The sequence below is a fragment of the Ranitomeya imitator genome, chromosome 1 (assembly GCF_032444005.1).
Source record: "Ranitomeya imitator isolate aRanImi1 chromosome 1, aRanImi1.pri, whole genome shotgun sequence".
NCBI classification, from domain to species: domain Eukaryota; kingdom Metazoa; phylum Chordata; class Amphibia; order Anura; family Dendrobatidae; genus Ranitomeya; species Ranitomeya imitator.
Window position 1 is genome coordinate 221,147,365 of NC_091282.1, and position 17,741 is coordinate 221,165,105.

The 17,741-nt window shown below is 47.9% G+C and overlaps 1 protein-coding gene across 1 annotated transcript in view; it reads left to right on the forward strand.

Annotated features, from left to right (window-relative positions):
- ADAMTS19 (ADAM metallopeptidase with thrombospondin type 1 motif 19) overlaps nt 1-17,741 on the forward strand; it is a 561,705-nt gene that overhangs the window by 458,299 nt on the left and 85,665 nt on the right. The gene's annotated exons all lie outside the window — the stretch shown is intronic.

The following is a 17,741-nucleotide window of genomic DNA, read 5'->3' on the forward strand; positions in this document are numbered from 1 at the left end:
TGAGAGAATATACTCGTTATTCGAGATTTTGTGTCCTCCGAGTATTTTTTAGTGCTCGGAGATTTAGTTTTTCTTGCAGCAGCTGAATGATTTACATCTGTTAGCCAGCATAAGTACATGTGGGGGTTGCCTGGTTGCAATGGAATCCCCACATTTTCTTATGCTGGCAAACAGATGTAAATCATTCAGCTGTGGCAAGAAAAACTAAATCTCCGAGCACTAAAAAATACTCGGAGGACCCACGAGCATGGTCGGGAAATCTCGAGTAACGAGTATATTCGCTCTTCACTATTAATAATTATTTGTTACACTCTGGTATAACAAAATAGAAGCTTCCTAAATTTAAAACAGCACATTATAATTTTATTTATGGAAAAGGTTTACATATACAGTAAAAGGATTTTGGTTTTGGCTTTTATCCTAAGTCATGTGGCATGGCTCATTGGAGACTTGCTATTGACTTTTAGGATTGCTACTTCCAATAGGTGGCGCTAAAGTTCTAGTCCTCTTCCTCCCTGATGAGACAATTTGCATATTTTCTAGAGGAGCATTGCGCCTTAAAAGTCTCCTGACCTCAGCATGCTTGACAAGTCACTCTCCGCATGATGAAACATTACCTCTTGGATACATATATAATTGCCATTAGTCTTTGGTTGCAGCATTTCTTGTAATGTTAAAAGGCATTTTTCATTTTGAAAAACCACCATTAGTGTATGTGCACTTGACATATCTTACACATATATATGTGTATGTGTGTGTGTATATATACATATATATATATATATATATATATATATAACAGCGAACAAACTGCAGTCTTTTTGAGGGATTTACAACTGTTGAACTTCACTAGAAAAACTAATTAATGCAGGTGTTTTTTATAATTTGTTTTCAAATGCTAAACACTGTTCTTCCCCCTCTGGTAAAAATGCCATAGCTAAGAATGGTACGTTGGTAGGTAGGTTCATACACAGAAAGGAAGATGCACTGTATTGGCTGCTGCGGTGCATAATATTCTTAGTCCCCTCTTCCTCTCACTGTCGGGGTACCTCGGGGCTCAATCCTTGGCCCACTTCTCTCTCTACATGGCCCCAATTGGATAGACCATCCGCAGATTTGGCTTTCAGTACCATCTTTATGCTGATGAAAGGAGTCCAAAACAGTCCTAGGAGATTTCAGACTGTTACATTTGTCTTTGCCAGGTAATTATAGGCTTTGCAGTATTATGATTTGTAGCAAATCGAATCACTGCAAATTAAATTTTGGGAGAAAATTTGTCAAACCTGGCAAATTTAAAGTGAAAAGATTTGATCTTTAATTAGCAGCATTTATTATGAACTGTAACTGTGATCAACATTACAATTACAATAGACTGCACCAGCTTAAAGGAAAATCATAAACACTGTAACAAAATATTATTTTTCCTGTCAAGTAATTTATGGACAGTTGGAAAATCCTGTTCCTAATCTTCTTACAAAGTATTCCCCTGACTCACAGACCCCACAGTGTGCTGGTGTCCCCGATCTCAAGTGGGCCCCACCGTTCATCCAGTGCCTCCGGGACTTGTCCGAATGCATAGGGTGGTGGCGCCAACCCTAGGGTGTGGGGTCACTCATATCTTGACAAATTTACTACAAATTTCACTATAAAGTCGAATAAATTATTGTGCAGATTTGATTTTCTGGTAGTCGCCAACCAGTTTTCTAAAATGGTGCACTTGGTGCCGCTTCCACGGTTACCTTCTGCATGGCCCTTGGCGGCATTATTCATTAAACATGTTTTCCACCTACAAGGCATGCCAGACAAAATTGTCAGTGACCGGGGTCCCCAGTTTGCATCTCGGTTCTGGAGAGAGCTCTGTCGTTTACTCAGCATTGAGCTGAATCTCTCTTCTGCGTACCACCCAGAGATGAATGGGTTGGTAGAGAGGGCAAACCAGACTCTGGTCACATACCTCTTAGGTGTCGAGTTCCCGCCTCCACACAGGGGGAATCTCAAACCATGTCCGCTGCTGTCTCCCATTCTTCTTCAGCCGCAGTGGAGCCTGCTCAGCTGAAACATCAGTCCCAGCATCTGACTCAAGCTGATACTGTGCGACTGGTTACTGATGCCTTTCCAGGCTCTGCATTTGTAGCCAGCACAGAACAGCAGTGAGCAGGTCTTTCTGGGACTAAGTCCTGCTTTTCCCATACTGAGCATGCCATGGGATGACCTCCCATTGGAGGTCGGGGTCACATGCTCACGTCCTGATGCAGCTCCTATTGGATCATCTAGAAGGTCCCGTAGCACTACTGCTATAAAAGGTTTGCATGGCCGCTCGGCCATGCGCTAGTGTATACTTGAAAACGTGTGTGTGTAGATGTGTGAAAATCGCTCTTTAATCATCCCCTTCCTAGTGTTGTCCGCTCGCGTATGGTGGAGGTTTGCTATCTAGTGCCCGACAGTACCATCTGCACCCCAAGAACACGTTACAGTGGCTTTGCAGTGCCCGCTTATATGGCACCGTGCGCAATCAGTGCACTTTCCTGACAGCCTGTCAGTGTAGGGTGGGAATTCCCGCTTGGACTCAGCATCTGACTCAGGGTGTCCTCAGGTGCGAGCTCAAAAGCCACCAAGGGTCAGAGCGGCTCCAATTACCAGCTTAGTGGGGGTGATTCATAGGGATCCCACTAGTGTCTTTCAGCTGCTCCCTGTGACTGCTAACAGGGCGTAGCGTATTTGTGGCAACTCTGTGAAGCAACAGAGTTCGCTTCTATTCACACTGGGTGTGGTCTAATCCACGTGTGAGCAAGCGTCTGTCCGCCATTACTCAGCAGAAGGTGTCACCTCTGCACTGTAGACCCCGGACTGCGAACGCACCTCATATTCCGTATTACTATTATTTGGTGCGTTCCACCAGTCCCAACATTACACTGTTGTACAATTTGGTATCTACCCTATTAGAGAACATTGATTATGTATTCCACAATCTGGGGGTTTATTGTTAATACTAGTCATGTAGGTCGGTTCCCTTGGGTGAGTATTTCCACTATTTACTGCACTTTAGCACTATGCACTTTGCATTGATAAGTTTGCTTATTGGACATTTCTAGTCGCCTGCCATCTCTGTAGGCTATATCTTGTACTGTATTTTGGCACTTGGCACTATTTTCAATTAATTACTTATTTGACATACTTATGTACTTTTATATATATATATATATATCCCTTATCTTTACTAATTAGGCCATTTGGACTTCTTTTTGACTGTATCATTTTGACTCTTTGTACAAGCTATTTATTAGTATCCTGTGGCTTTTTTCAGTGCCTTTTGCATCTTTTTTGTTTACCTGATGTGGTACTAAGTTGTTCTCTATCACTTTTTTTTTGTTTCATCTGTTACCCCTTTTTATATGGTTTTCTTAAATAATTACAATTAAAGTTTATATTACTTTTAACTAGCTCTTGTGTCCATTTGTTTTCGGTTTTCTAACATTACACTAGCGCCAGGGTCTGGCTAGTAATGGCGGTTGAACAGTGATTACAACGGTACATCCAGCAGCTGGAGGGTAGGTTGGTGGCTCTTGAACACACAACCTCAGCTGTGGATGTTACCGCAGTCGCTGTTCAGGCTTCTAGCATTGCTGCAGCCAGTCTGTCCACTGCCACCCCTGCTCCAACATTATCTTGTCTCCCATTACTGGACAAGTTTGCTGGAGACAGTAAGCTGTGTCAGAAATTTGTGAGCCAGTGCACTATACATCTTGAGCTCCTGGCTGCACACTTTCCCACGGAACGGGCTAGAGTGGAATTTATTACATCCCTTCTGTCGGGCAGGGCGTTGAAGTGGGCAACGTCGCTGTGGGAGCGTGGCGATCATGTGGTGCAGAGTGCTCACAGGTTCCTGGACACTCTGAAACAGGTCTTTATGGGACCTCGCATCACCGATGATTCGGCCCTTCATCTGTTGGCACTGACACTGTCCTTGGTCAGCCATTTTGCCGTCCACTTCCGGACATTAGCATCTGAGCTGGAGTGGCCAGATAAAGTCCTTATTCCAGTGTTTTGGAGAGGACTGGATGACCATATAAAGGACGCCTTGGCCACTAGGGAGATTCCCGCTACACTTGAGGAGTTAATAACTTTATCTACTCGCATTGACCTCCATTTTAATGAGCAAAGGTTGGAGCGAGCCCAGTGTAGACAGAGGTTTCGGTTGGTGCCTACGTTCGCCAAACCTCTGGAGTCACCTGTCCAGGTGTCCGAGCACTATGAGGCCATGGAGGTATCTCGAGCAGGTCCTAAGTCTCGGGCTGCTCAAACACCCATGGTCAGTAGTGTCTGCCAGCAGCCGGGACATTATTCCAAGAATTGTCCACAGTGGCAGTGAAATGACCATGTCTAGTAAATGTAGGAGGAGGTTCACTAGACACAGCGGCGTGTTCCTCCAAGTTGTCCTTAAGGGGGACAATTACTTTTGGCCCTTCCACTTTTACGGTTGAGCTTTGTGTGGACTCCGGGGCAGAGGGAAATTTCATGTCTTCTTCCTTCGCCCAACAGCACGCAATACCCCTGGTTATGCTAGCCAAACCAGAGACTATAAGACTGGTGAATGGGTCGGCACTAGCTTCACAGATTACTCATCAGACTATCCCTTTTTCTTTAACCATGCCTCCATCTCATCAGGAGATCATCTCCCTTCTCCTCATTCCCGAGGGAATAGATGAGATTCTTCTAGGGATACCTTGGTTGCGTTACCACTCCCGACATAATGAGTGGTCCTTTGGGAGAATTCTGCGATGGAGTAAATCCTGTGAAGGTAGATGTCAGGGGGAGTGTGTTCAGGTTGCCACTACGGAGATACCCACAGATCTTAGTTCTCTTCCCCAAGACTACTGGTCCTATGCAGACGTTTTCTCCAAGAAAGCTGCGGAGACTCTTCTGTCTCACCGCCCTTATGACTGTCCTATTGACTTCTTGCCAGGGGAAGAGCCTCCTCAGGGATGTGTCTATCCCCTGTCTCTCCCAAAGATGGAGGCAATGTCACAGTACATCCAGGAGAATCTGGCAAGAGGCTTCATTAGGAAGTCAGTGTCACCTGCACGGGCGGGGTTCTTCTTCGTGCAGAAGAAGAGCGGAGAATTACGACCATGTATAGACAACAGTGGTCTTAACGCCATTACCGTTAAGAATAAGCACCCTCTTCCCCTGATATCTGAGCTCTTCGATAGGCTCCGGGGAGCTAGGGTATTTACTAAGTTAGATCTGCGCAGGTGCCTACAATCTGATTTGCATCCGTGAGGGGGACGAGTGGAAGACAGCCTTTAATACCAGAGATGGGCACTATGAATATCTGGTTATGCCCTTTGGGCTTTGTAATGCCCCAGCCATCTTCCAAGACTTTGTGCACGACATCTTCCGGGATATGCTTTCCACCTCGTGGTGGTCTATCTGTATGATATTCTCATCTTGTCTCCAGATATCGATTCCCACTGGAAAGATGTTTACAGAGTTTTTGATCTCCAACGGGCAAACTCCCTCTATGCCAAGTTGGAGAATGGTGTGTTTGAGCAGGAGTCCTGTCCATTCCTGGGTTATATAATCTCAGCCTGAGGATTAGCTATGGATCCTGCCAAGCTACAAGCAGTGATGGACTGGCAGGAACCCCATTCTCTCAAGGCGGTAAAGCGCTTTATGGGGTTTACAGGAAAGAAATATATCTTGGTACCGTGTTAGCCTGTAGATAGAAAAATATTTAGAATTGAGAGTCCTCAGTGGTTGATACCTTTTAATGGCCTCTTTTCAGTTGGCCATTAAAAGGTATCAACCACTGAGGACTCTCAATTCTAAATATTTTTTTATGGGGTTTATTAATTATCGTCAGTTCATCCCCACTTCTCAACTTTGGTAGCTCCCTTGATAGCCCTCACCAAGAAGGGAGCAAATCCAAATTGTGGTCAGAGGAGGTCATCAAAAAGCCTTCTTATCTGTTAAGTCTCACTTTGCTAGCGCTCCCATTCTACACCGTCCCGATGTAGATAAGCCTTTTATTATTGAGGTGGATGCCTCATCTGTCGGAGCTGGAGCGGTCCTCTTCCAAAAGGACGCTCAAGGTCGGAAGCATCCTTGCTTCTTTTTTTCCAAGACCTTCACTCCGGTGGAGAGGAATTATTCCATCGGGGACAGGGAGTTGTTAGCAATGAAGTTGGCTTTTTCAGAATGGAGCACCTTCTGGAAGGGGCACGCTTTCCCTTCCAAGTCAACACTGACCATAAGAATTTGGTATATTTGCAGACAGCCCAGCAGCTGAATTCTCGCCAGGCCAGATGGTCCCTGTTCTTTTCCCAGTTCCACTTCACCCTTCATCTCCTATCTAGGGAGAAGAACATTTGTGCCGATGCTCTCTCCCGCTCCATCGTGTCATCAGAGGAGGAGGAGCCTAGGCTAGTTGTTCCCTCTTAATGTCTGAGAACTGTGGCTTCGGTGTCGCTAAAGTCTGTGCCTTTGGGCAAGACTTTCGTTCCATCCAATTTGCGACCGGAGGTTCTCTCTTGGGCTCACTCGTCCAGGGTGGGTGGACATTTTGGGATCAAAAGGACATCTGAGCTTCTGGCGAGGACGTACTGGTGGCTGCATCTGGCCCGTGACGTTAGAGACTATATTCAGGCGTGCATCTCCTGTGCCAAGAATAGGTCTCCTCGACAATGGCCTGCTGGGTTACTCTACCCCCTACCGGTGGCTGATAGGCCCTGGGAGATGGTCGGGATGGACTTTGTGGTAGGCTTACCCAAGTCCCATGGCTGTACCGTTATTTGGGTAGTTACCAAACATTTCTTTAAAATGCTGCATTTGGTGCCTCTCCCACGGTTACCTTCTGCATGAGCCTTGGCGGCGTTGTTTGTCAAACATGTCTTCTGTTTAACTGGTATGCCTGACAAGATAGTCAGTGATCGGGGTCCTCAGTTTGTGTCTCAGTTCTGGAGAGAGCTTTGTCGCCTACTTAGTATTCAGCTGAATCTCTCTTCTGCGTACCATCCTGAGACAAATGGATTGGTAGAGAAGGTCAACCAGACCCTGGTCACATATCTACAACATTTTGTCTCAGCCAGGCATGAAGACTGGGCATTCATGCTACCTTGGGCAGAGTTTGCCTTGAGTAATGCCGTAGCCGACTCCACTGGGCAGACCCCATTCCTCCTTAATTTCAGCCAGCATCCATGAGTTCCTGTCCCTATGACCGTGTCTTCTGCTGACTCTAGGGTGGCAGACTGGGCAGTGGAAGCATGGGACATCTAGGATCATACACAGGATGCTATCCAGGCTTCCAAGGAGAGAATGAGGGTCTCTGCCGATGCACATCGGCGTCCCACTCTGACCTTTGCTCCTGGCGACTTGGTGTGGCTCTCCACCCGCAATATTAGGCTGCGATTTGAGTCCACTAAGTTTGTGCCTCGCTACTTAGGGCCTTTCAAGGTTCTGGAACAGGTTAATCCTGTGGTCTATCGTCTGGCTCTTCTTCCACGCCTGGGTATCACCGACACTTTTCATGTGTCCCTCTTAAAGCCCGTTCACATGTCCCAGTTTTCTGAGTCATCTGTGGGACATCGGGTTCGTCCACGGACGATTATGAGGTGAACGCTATCTTGGGATGCAAGGTGGTAAGTGGCAAAAAGTTCTATCTGGTGGACTGGAAGGGTCACAGCCCAGAGGACAGAACCTGTGGAGCACATTTGGGCTCCGCTGCTCATTGCAGCCTTTGAATGTAGCGAGGCCCAGGGAGGGGGGCCATGTTAGGTTTCGAGTTCCCACCTCCACACAGTGGGAATATCGAACCATGTCCGCTGCGGTCTCTCATTCTTCTCCAGCCAGAGTGGAGCCTGCTCAGCAGAGACATCGGTCCCAGCATCTGGCTCAAGCTGATACTGTGCAACTGGTTACTGATGCCTTTCCAGGCTCTGCCTTTGTAGCCAGCACTGATCAGCAGCAAGCTTGTCTTTCTGGGACTAAGTCCTGCTTTTTCCATACTGAGCATGCCCATGAGACGACCTCCCGTTGGTGGTCGGGGGTCACATGTTCAGGTCCTGTTGCAGCTCCTATTGGACCATCTGGAATGTCTTGTAGCACTACTGCTATAAAAGGTTTGCATGGCCGCTCGGCCATGCGCTAGTGTATACCTGAAAAGGTGTGTGTGTGTGTGTGTAGATGTGTGAAAGTCGCTCTTTAATCTCCCCCTTCCTAGTGTTGTTGTCTGCTCGCGTATGGTGGATGTTTGCTATCTAGTGCCTAACAGTATCATCTGCACACCAAGTACACATTACAGTGGCTTTGCAGTGCCCGCCTATACGGCACCGCACGCTATCAGTGCGCTTTCCTGACAGCCTGTCAGTGTAGGGTGGGAATTCCCGCTTGGACTCAGCATCTGACTTAGGGCGTCCTCAAGCGCGGGCTCAAAAGCCACCGAGGGTCAGAGCGGGTCCAATCACCAGCTTAGTGGGGGTGATTCATAGGGATCCCACTAGTGTCTTTCAGCTGCTCCCTGTGGCTGCTAACAGGGAGCAGCATATTTGTGGCGAATCTGTGAAGCAACAGAGTTCGCTTCTATTCACACTGGATGAGGTCTAACCCACGTATGAGCAAGCATTCTTCTGCCATTACTCAGCAGCATGTGTAATCTCTGCACGGTGGACTCTGGCTGCGAACGCACCTCATATTCCCTATTACCAATATTTGGTGCATTCCGCCAGTCCTAACAATACCTGCAACATTTTGTCTCTGCCAGGTAGGATGACTGGGCATCCTTGCTACCATGGGCGGTGTTTGCATTGAACAATGCCATAGCTGACTCCACCGGGCAGACCCCATTCCTCCTTAACTACGGCCAGCATCCGCGTGTCCCTGTGCCCATGCCCGTGTCATCCATCGAGGGTGGCAGACTGGGTGATGGAGGCACGTGACATTTGGGACCACACAAAGGATGCCATCCAGGTCTCCAAGGAGAGAATGATGGTTTCTGCTGATGCACATCGGCGCCCCGCTCTGACCTTTGCTCCTGGCGACTTAGTGTGGCTCTCCGCCCGTAACATCAGGCTGTGAGTTCAGTCCACTAAGTTTGAGCCTCGCTACTTAGGCCCCTTCAAGATCATGGAACAAGTCAATCCTGTGGTCTATCGGTTGGCCCTTCCTCCTCGCCTAGGTATCACCGACACCTTTCATGTGTGTTAGGGGTCGAGTTCCTGCCTCTGCACAGGGGGAATCTCGGGCCATCTCCGCTGCGGTCTCCCATTCTTCTCCTGCCGCAGTGGAGCTTGCTCAGCAGAGACGTCGATCCCAGCGTCTCGCTCAGTCTGACTCTGTGCTTAGAGTTACTGCTGCGTTTCCTGCTTCTCCCATTGAAGTCAGTGCTGGGCAGCGGCGAGCGGACGTTTCTGGGGCTAAGTCCTGCTTTTTACATTCTGAGCATGCCCAGAGTAAGATCTCTCAGTGGAGATCGAGGGTCACATGATCAGATACTGCAGCTAAGGTCCTTGTAGCTGCTAGGACTAAATCCTGCTTTGCACTCTGAGCATGCCCAGGGCGAGATCTCTCAGTGGAGATCCAGGGTCACATGCTCAGGGGCTGCAGCACTCCATTGGTCCTTCTTTGGAAGGTCCTAAACATGCTGCAGCTATTTAAGCCTCGCATGGCCGCACGGCCATGCGCTAGTATTGTCTTGTAAATATGTGTGTGTGTTGTGAGTGAAAGTCGCTCTTTAAATACCCTCCCTATTGAATGTCTGTTCCTGGAAGGTGTATGTTTGCTATCTAGCGCCCGACTTATCCAACAGCACGAAACACACATTTCAGTGTTATGTAGGCAATCCAGTGACACAGTGTGCCAGCAATCAGAGCACATACAGTGATCTGACAATAACCCAAAAACAATAGAACGAGCTCTGAGACGTGGAATCTCTGTAGACCGCAATACCTGAACCTATCCTAAACACAACTAAAGGCAGCTGTGGATTGCGCCTGTCACTACCTATGCAATTCGGCACAGCCTGAGGAGCTGACTAGCCTGAAGATAGAAAAACAAGCCTGACTTGCCTCAGAGAAATACCCCAAAGGAAAAGGCAGCCCCCCACATATAATGACTGTTAGCAAGATGAAAAGACAAACGTAGGGATGAAATAGATTCAGCAAAGTGAGGCCCGATATTCTAGATAGAGCGAGGATAGCAAAGAGAACTTTGCAGTCTACAAAAAACCCTAAAGCAAAAAACCACGCAAAGGGGGCAAAAAGACCCACCGTGCCGAACTAACGGCACGGCGGTGCACCCTTTGCGTCTCAGAGCTTCCAGCAAAAACGAATAGACAAGCTGGACAGAAAAAGTAGCAACAAAAGCAAAAAGCACTTATCTAAGCAGAGCAGCAGGCCACAGGAAAGATCCAGAAGCTCAGGTCCAACACTGGAACATTGAAAAGGAGCAAGGAAGACAGAATCAGGTGGAGTTAAATAACAAAGCAGCCAACGAGCTCACCAGAACACCTGAGGGAGGAAGCTCAGAAGCTGCAGTACCACTTGTGACCACAGGAGTGAATTCAGCCACAGAATTCACAACAGTACCCCCCCCTTGAGGAGGGGTCACCGAACCCTCACCAGAGCCCCCAGGCCGACCAGGATGAGCCACATGAAAGGCACGAACAAGATCTGGAGCATGGACATCAGAGGCAAAAACCCAGGAATTATCTTCCTGAGCATAACCCTTCCATTTAACCAGATACTGGAGTTTCCGTCTAGAAACACGAGAATCCAAAATTTTCTCCACAATATACTCCAATTCCCCCTCCACCAAAACCAAGGCAGGAGGCTCAACAGATGGAACCATAGGTGCCATGTATCTCCGCAACAACGACCTATGGAATACATTATGTATGGAAAAGGAGTCTGGGAGGGTCAGACGAAAAGACACAGGATTGAGAATCTCAGAAATCCTATACGGACCAATAAAACGAGGTTTAAATTTAGGAGAGGAAACCTTCATAGGAATATGACGAGAAGATAACCAAACCAGATCCCCAACACGAAGTCGGGGACCCCACGGCGTCTGCGATTAGCGAAAAGTTGAGCCTTCTCCTGGGACAAGGTCAAATTGTCCACTACCTGAGTCCAGATCTGCTGCAACCTGTCCACCACAGAATCCACACCAGGACAGTCCAAAGACTCAACCTGTCCTGAAGAGAAACGAGGATGGAACCCAGAATTGCAGAAAAATGGAGAGACCAAGGTAGCCGAGCTGGCCCGATTATTAAGGGCGAACTCAGCCAACGGCAAAAAGGACACCCAATCATCCTGGTCTGCAGAAACAAAACATCTCAGATATGTCTCCAAGGTCTGATTGGTTCGTTCGGTCTGGCCATTAGTCTGAGGATGGAAAGCCGAGGAAAAAGACAGGTCAATGCCCATCCTACCACAAAAGGCTCGCCAAAACCTCGAAACAAACTGGGAACCTCTGTCAGAAACAATATTCTCAGGAATGCCCTGCAAACGAACCACATGCTGGAAGAACAAAGGCACCAAATCAGAGGAGGAAGGCAATTTAACCAAGGGCACCAGATGGACCATTTTAGAAAAGCGATCACAGACCACCCAAATGACTGACATCTTTTGAGAAACGGGAAGGTCAGAAATGAAATCCATCGAAATATGTGTCCAAGGCCTCTTTGGGACCGGCAAGGGCAAAAGCAACCCACTGGCACGTGAACAGCAGGGCTTAGCCCTAGCACAAATCCCACAGGACTGCACAAAAGTACGTACATCCCGTGACAGAGATGGCCACCAGAAGGATCTAGCCACCAACTCTCTGGTACCAAATATTCCAGGATGACCAGCCAACACCGAACAATGAAGTTCAGAGATAACTTTAGTAGTCCACCTATCAGGGACGAACAGTTTCTCCGCCGGACAACGATCAGGTTTATTCGCCTGAAATTTTTGCAACACTCGCCGCAAATCAGGGGAGATGGCAGACACAATGACTCCTTCCTTGAGGATACTCGCCGGCTCAGATGAACCCGGAGAGTCGGGCACAAAACTCCTAGACAGAGCATCCGCCTTAACATTTTTAGAGCCCGGAAGGTACGAAATCACAAAATCGAAGCGGGCAAAAAATAACGACCAACGGGCCTGTCTAGGATTCAGGCGCTTGGCAGACTCGAGATAAGTAAGGTTCTTATGATCAGTCAATACCACCACGCGATGCTTAGCTCCTTCAAGCCAATGACGCCATTCCTCGAATGCCCACTTCATGGCCAGCAACTCTCGGTTGCCCACATCATAATTACGCTCAGCAGCCGAAAACTTCCTGGAAAAGAAAGCACATGGTTTCAACACTGAGCAACCAGAACCTCTCTGTGACAAAACCGCCCCTGCTCCAATCTCAGAAGCATCAACCTCGACCTGGAATGGAAGAGAAACATCTGGTTGACACAACACAGGGGCAGAACAAAAACGATGCTTCAACTCCTGAAAAGCTTCCACAGCAGCAGAAGACCAATTAACCAAATCAGCACCCTTCTTGGTCAAATCGGTCAATGGTTTGGCAATGCTAGAAAAATTACAGATGAAGCGACGATAAAAATAAGCAAAGCCCAGGAATTTTTGCAGACTTTTCAGAGATGTCGGCTGAGTCCAATCCTGGATGGCTTGGACCTTAACCGGATCCATCTCGATAGTAGAAGGGGAAAAGATGAACCCCAAAAATGAAACTTTCTGCACACCGAAGAGACACTTTGATCCCTTCACAAACAAAGAATTAGCACACAGGACCTGGAAAACCATTCTGACCTGCTTCACATGAGAGTCCCAATCATCTGAGAAGATCAAAATGTCATCCAAGTAAACAATCAGGAATTTATCCAGATACTCACGGAAGATGTCATGCATAAAAGACTGAAACACAGATGGAGCATTGGCAAGTCCGAACGGCATCACTAGATACTCAAAATGACCCTCGGGCGTATTAAATGCAGTTTTCCATTCATCTCCTTGCCTGATTCTCACCAGATTATACGCACCACGAAGATCTATCTTAGTGAACCAACTAGCCCCCTTAATCCGAGCAAACAAGTCAGATAACAATGGCAAGGGATACTGAAATTTAACAGTGATCTTATTAAGAAGGCGGTAATCAATACATGGTCTCAGCGAACCATCCTTCTTGGCTACAAAAAAGAACCCTGCTCCCAGTGGTGATGACGATGGGCGAATATGTCCCTTCTCCAGGGATTCCTTCACATAACTGCGCATAGCGGCGTGTTCAGGCACGGATAAATTAAATAATCGACCTTTAGGGAATTTACTACCAGGAATCAAATTGATAGCACAATCACAATCCCTATGCTGAGGTAGGGCATCGGACTTGGGCTCTTCAAATACATCCTGATAATCAGACAAGAACTCTGGGACCTCAGAAGGAGTGGATGACGAAATAGACAAAAATGGAACATCACCATGTACCCCCTGACAACCCCAGCTGGATACCGACATAGAGTTCCAATCCAATACTGGATTATGGGTTTGCAGCCATGGCAACCCCAACACGACCACATCATGCAGATTATGTAGCACCAGAAAGCGAATAACTTCCTGATGTGCAGGAGCCATGCACATGGTCAGCTGGGTCCAGTACTGAGGTTTATTCTTGGCCAAAGGTGTAGCATCAATTCCTCTCAACGGAATAGGACACCGCAAAGGCTCCAAGAAAAACCCACAACGTTTAGCATAATCCAAATCCATCAGATTCAGGGCAGCGCCTGAATCCACAAACGCCATGACAGAATACGATGACAAAGAGCATATCAAGGTAATGGACAGAAGGAATTTGGATTGTAAAGTACCAATGACGGCAGACCTATCGAACCGCTTAGTGCGCTTAGGACAATCAGAAATAGCATGAGTGGAATCACCACAGTAGAAACACAGACCATTCAGACGTCTGTGTTCTTGCCGTTCAACTCTGGTCATAGTCCTATCGCACTGCATAGGCTCAGGTTTAATCTTAGACAATACCGCCAAATGGTGCACAGATTTACGCTCGCGCAAGCGTCGACCGATCTGAATGGCCAAAGACATAGACTCATTCAAACCAGCAGGCATAGGAAAACCCACCATGACATCCTTAAGAGCCTCAGAGAGACCCTTTCTGAACAAAGCTGCCAGCGCAGATTCATTCCACAGAGTGAGTACTGACCACTTCCTAAATTTCTGACAATATACTTCTATATCATCCTGACCCTGGCACAAAGCCAGCAAATTTTTCTCAGCCTGATCCACTGAATTAGGCTCATCGTAAAGCAATCCGAGCGCCAGGAAAAACGCATTGACATTACTCAATGCAGGGTCTCCTGGCGCAAGAGAAAATGCCCAGTCCTGAGGGTCCCCGCGCAAAAAAGAAATAATAATCAAAACCTGTTGAATAGGATTACCAGAAGAATGAGGTTTCAAGGCCAGAAATAGCTTACAATTATTTTTGAAATTAAGAAACTTAGCTCTATCACCAAAAAACAAATCAGGAATAGGAATTCTTGGTTCTAACATAGATTTCTGATCAATAGTATCTTGAATCCTTTGTACATTTGTAACGAGATTATCCATTGAAGAGCACAGACCCTGAATATCCATGTCCACACCTGTGTCCTGAAACACCCAAATGTCTAGGGGAAAAAAAAGACTGAACACAGAGCTGAGAAAAAAAAATGATGTCAGAACTTCTTTTTTCCCTCTATTGAGAATCATTAGGTCTTGGCTCCTTGTACTGTTATGTAGGCAATCCAGTGACACAGTGTGCCAGCAATCAGAGCACATACAGTGATCTGACAATAACCCAAAAACAATAGAACGAGCTCTGAGACGTGGAATCTCTGTAGACCGCAATACCTGAACCTATCCTAAACACAACTAAAGGCAGCTGTGGATTGCGCCTGTCACTACCTATGCAACTCGGCACAGCCTGAGGAGCTGACTAGCCTGAAGATAGAAAAACAAGCCTGACTTGCCTCAGAGAAATACCCCAAAGGAAAAGGCAGCCCCCCACATATAATGACTGTTAGCAAGATGAAAAGACAAACGTAGTGATGAAATAGATTCAGCAAAGTGAGGCCCGATATTCTAGATAGAGCGAGGATAGCAAAGAGAACTTTGCAGTCTACAAAAAACCCTAAAGCAAAAAACCACGCAAAGGGGGCAAAAAGACCCACCGTGCCGAACTAACGGCACGGCGGTGCACCCTTTGCGTCTCAGAGCTTCCAGCAAAAACGAATAGACAAGCTGGACAGAAAAAGTAGCAACAAAAGCAAAAAGCACTTATCTAAGCAGAGCAGCAGGCCACAGGAAAGATCCAGAAGCTCAGGTCCAACACTGGAACATTGAAAAGGAGCAAGGAAGACAGAATCAGGTGGAGTTAAATAACAAAGCAGCCAACGAGCTCACCAGAACACCTGAGGGAGGAAGCTCAGAAGCTGCAGTACCACTTGTGACCACAGGAGTGAATTCAGCCACAGAATTCACAACATTTCAGCTACCAGTTGCTGTGTCCGCCAGTACGGCGCCGTGCGCTTGCTCTGCGCTTTCCTGACCCAAGCCTGGGTGGTTAGTGGCATCCGTCAGTGCGGCACCGCACGCACTTTTGTGCCTTTATATTATTATTTATATTCCTCTGACACACCCAGTTGCGGTGTTGTGCCAGCAAGTGTCTAATCGGACTTCAATCCTGTGTAGGGGTTGAGTCCGCTGACTTCTTGCTCGCGCTTTATGTGCGGTACTGCGGTCCTGTGACGCAACAGGATCGCTTCCTTCACGCAGGGTGAAGTTAACCCATGTGTGTATACTTAGTACCGCCATATAGTCCGTCTTACTAGCAGCAGGGTCTTTCACCTGCACGGTGGACCTCGGACGGCGAACGCACCTAATACCATTACACCTTATACTTGGTGCGTTCCGCCAGTCCTAACATAATACTAGCGCCAAGGTCTGGCTAGTAATGACGGACGATCAGCGTTCACAGCGGTACATCCAGCAGCTGGAGGGAAGGTTGGCGGCTCTAGAGCGTTCAACCTCAGCTGTGGATGTTACTGCTGTCGCTGTTCAGGCTGCAAGTGTGGCTGCAGCTACCTTGTCCACTGCCGCCCCTGTACCGACGCTATCTCGCCTCCCGCTGTCAGAGAAATTTTCTGGTGACAGGAAGTCCTGTAGGGGTTTCGTGAGTCAGTGCTCAATACATCTCGAGCTTCTGGCCTCTCGTTTCCCTACAGAGCGGGCTAAGGTGGGCTTTATCGTATCTTTATTGTCGGACAGGGCGTTGCAGTGGGCTACGCCGCTGTGGGAGCGTGGCGATCATGTGGTGCAGAGTGCTCTGTTATTCCTGAGCACTCTGAAACAGGTCTTTTTAGGACCTCGTGTCACCCATGATACGGCGCTCCAACTGTTGGCATTGACTCAGGGCTCATCCTTGGTCAGCCAGTTTGCCGTCCACTTCCGCACGCTAGCATCTGAGCTGGAGTGGTCGGATAAGGCCCTTATTCCTATATTTTGGAGGGGGCTGGCTGACCACGTTAAGGACGCCCTGGCCACTAGGGAGATTCCCGCCACACTGGAGGAATTAATAACAGTATCCACTCGTATTGACCTCCGTTTTCACGAGCGGAGGTTAGAGCGAGCCCAGTGTAGGCAGAGGTTTCGGCTGGCTCCCACCTTCGCCAAACCTTTGGAATCTCCAGTCCAGGCTCCTGAGTTCCATGAGCCTATGGTAGTGTCACGAGCGGGATCTAAGTCCCAGACCGCTCGTGCATTCCAGGTTTGTCATGTTTGCCAACAGTCAGGACATCTTGCCACCAGATGTCTCCAGCGGTCGAGGAAACGTCAGCGTCTAGTGGTAGTAGGTGGAGGTGCACTAGACACGGCGACGTTTGCCTCCAAATTATCCTTTAAGGGGACAATAACATTAGGCTCATCCTCCCACTCGGTAGACCTCTGCGTGGATTCTGGGGCAGAGGGCAATTTTATGTTTTCTGCCTTCGCCCAACGTCACGCAATACCCCTGGTTATGCTACCTCAACCAGTAACGGTACGAGTGGTGAATGGGTCGACACTGCCCGCACAGATAACACATCAGACCATCCTTTTTACTCTGTCCATGTCACCATCCCATCAGGAGATTATATCTCTGCTCATCATTCCTGAGGGGATTGATGAGGTCCTGTTGGGGATACCTTGGTTACGGTACCACTCTCCTCACATCGAGTGGTCCTCAGGCAGAATACTGGGATGGGGTGAATCATGTGGGGGTAGGTGTCACCGAGAGTGCGTTCAGGTTGCTACTACAGAGGTACCCGCAGATCTATCCTCTCTCCCCAAGCAATATTGGTTGTATGCAGACGTGTTCTCCAAATAGGCGGCGGAGACCCTTCCGCCCCATCGCCCCTATGACTGTCCTATTGATCTCTTGCCTGGTGCTGAGCCTCCCCGGGGTCGAGTCTATCCATTATCTCTCCCGGAGACGGAGGCAATGTCTCAGTACATTCAAGAGAATCTGGCAAGAGGGTTCATCAGGAAGTCAGTGTCACCTGCTGGGGCAGGATTCTTTTTCGTGCAGAAGAAGAATGGGGAACTACGTCCATGCATAGACTACAGGGGTCTTAACGCTATCACCGTTAAGAACAAGTATCCTTTGCCCTTGATATCTGAGCTTTTCGATAGGCTTCGGGGAGCAAGGGTGTTTACCAAACTAGA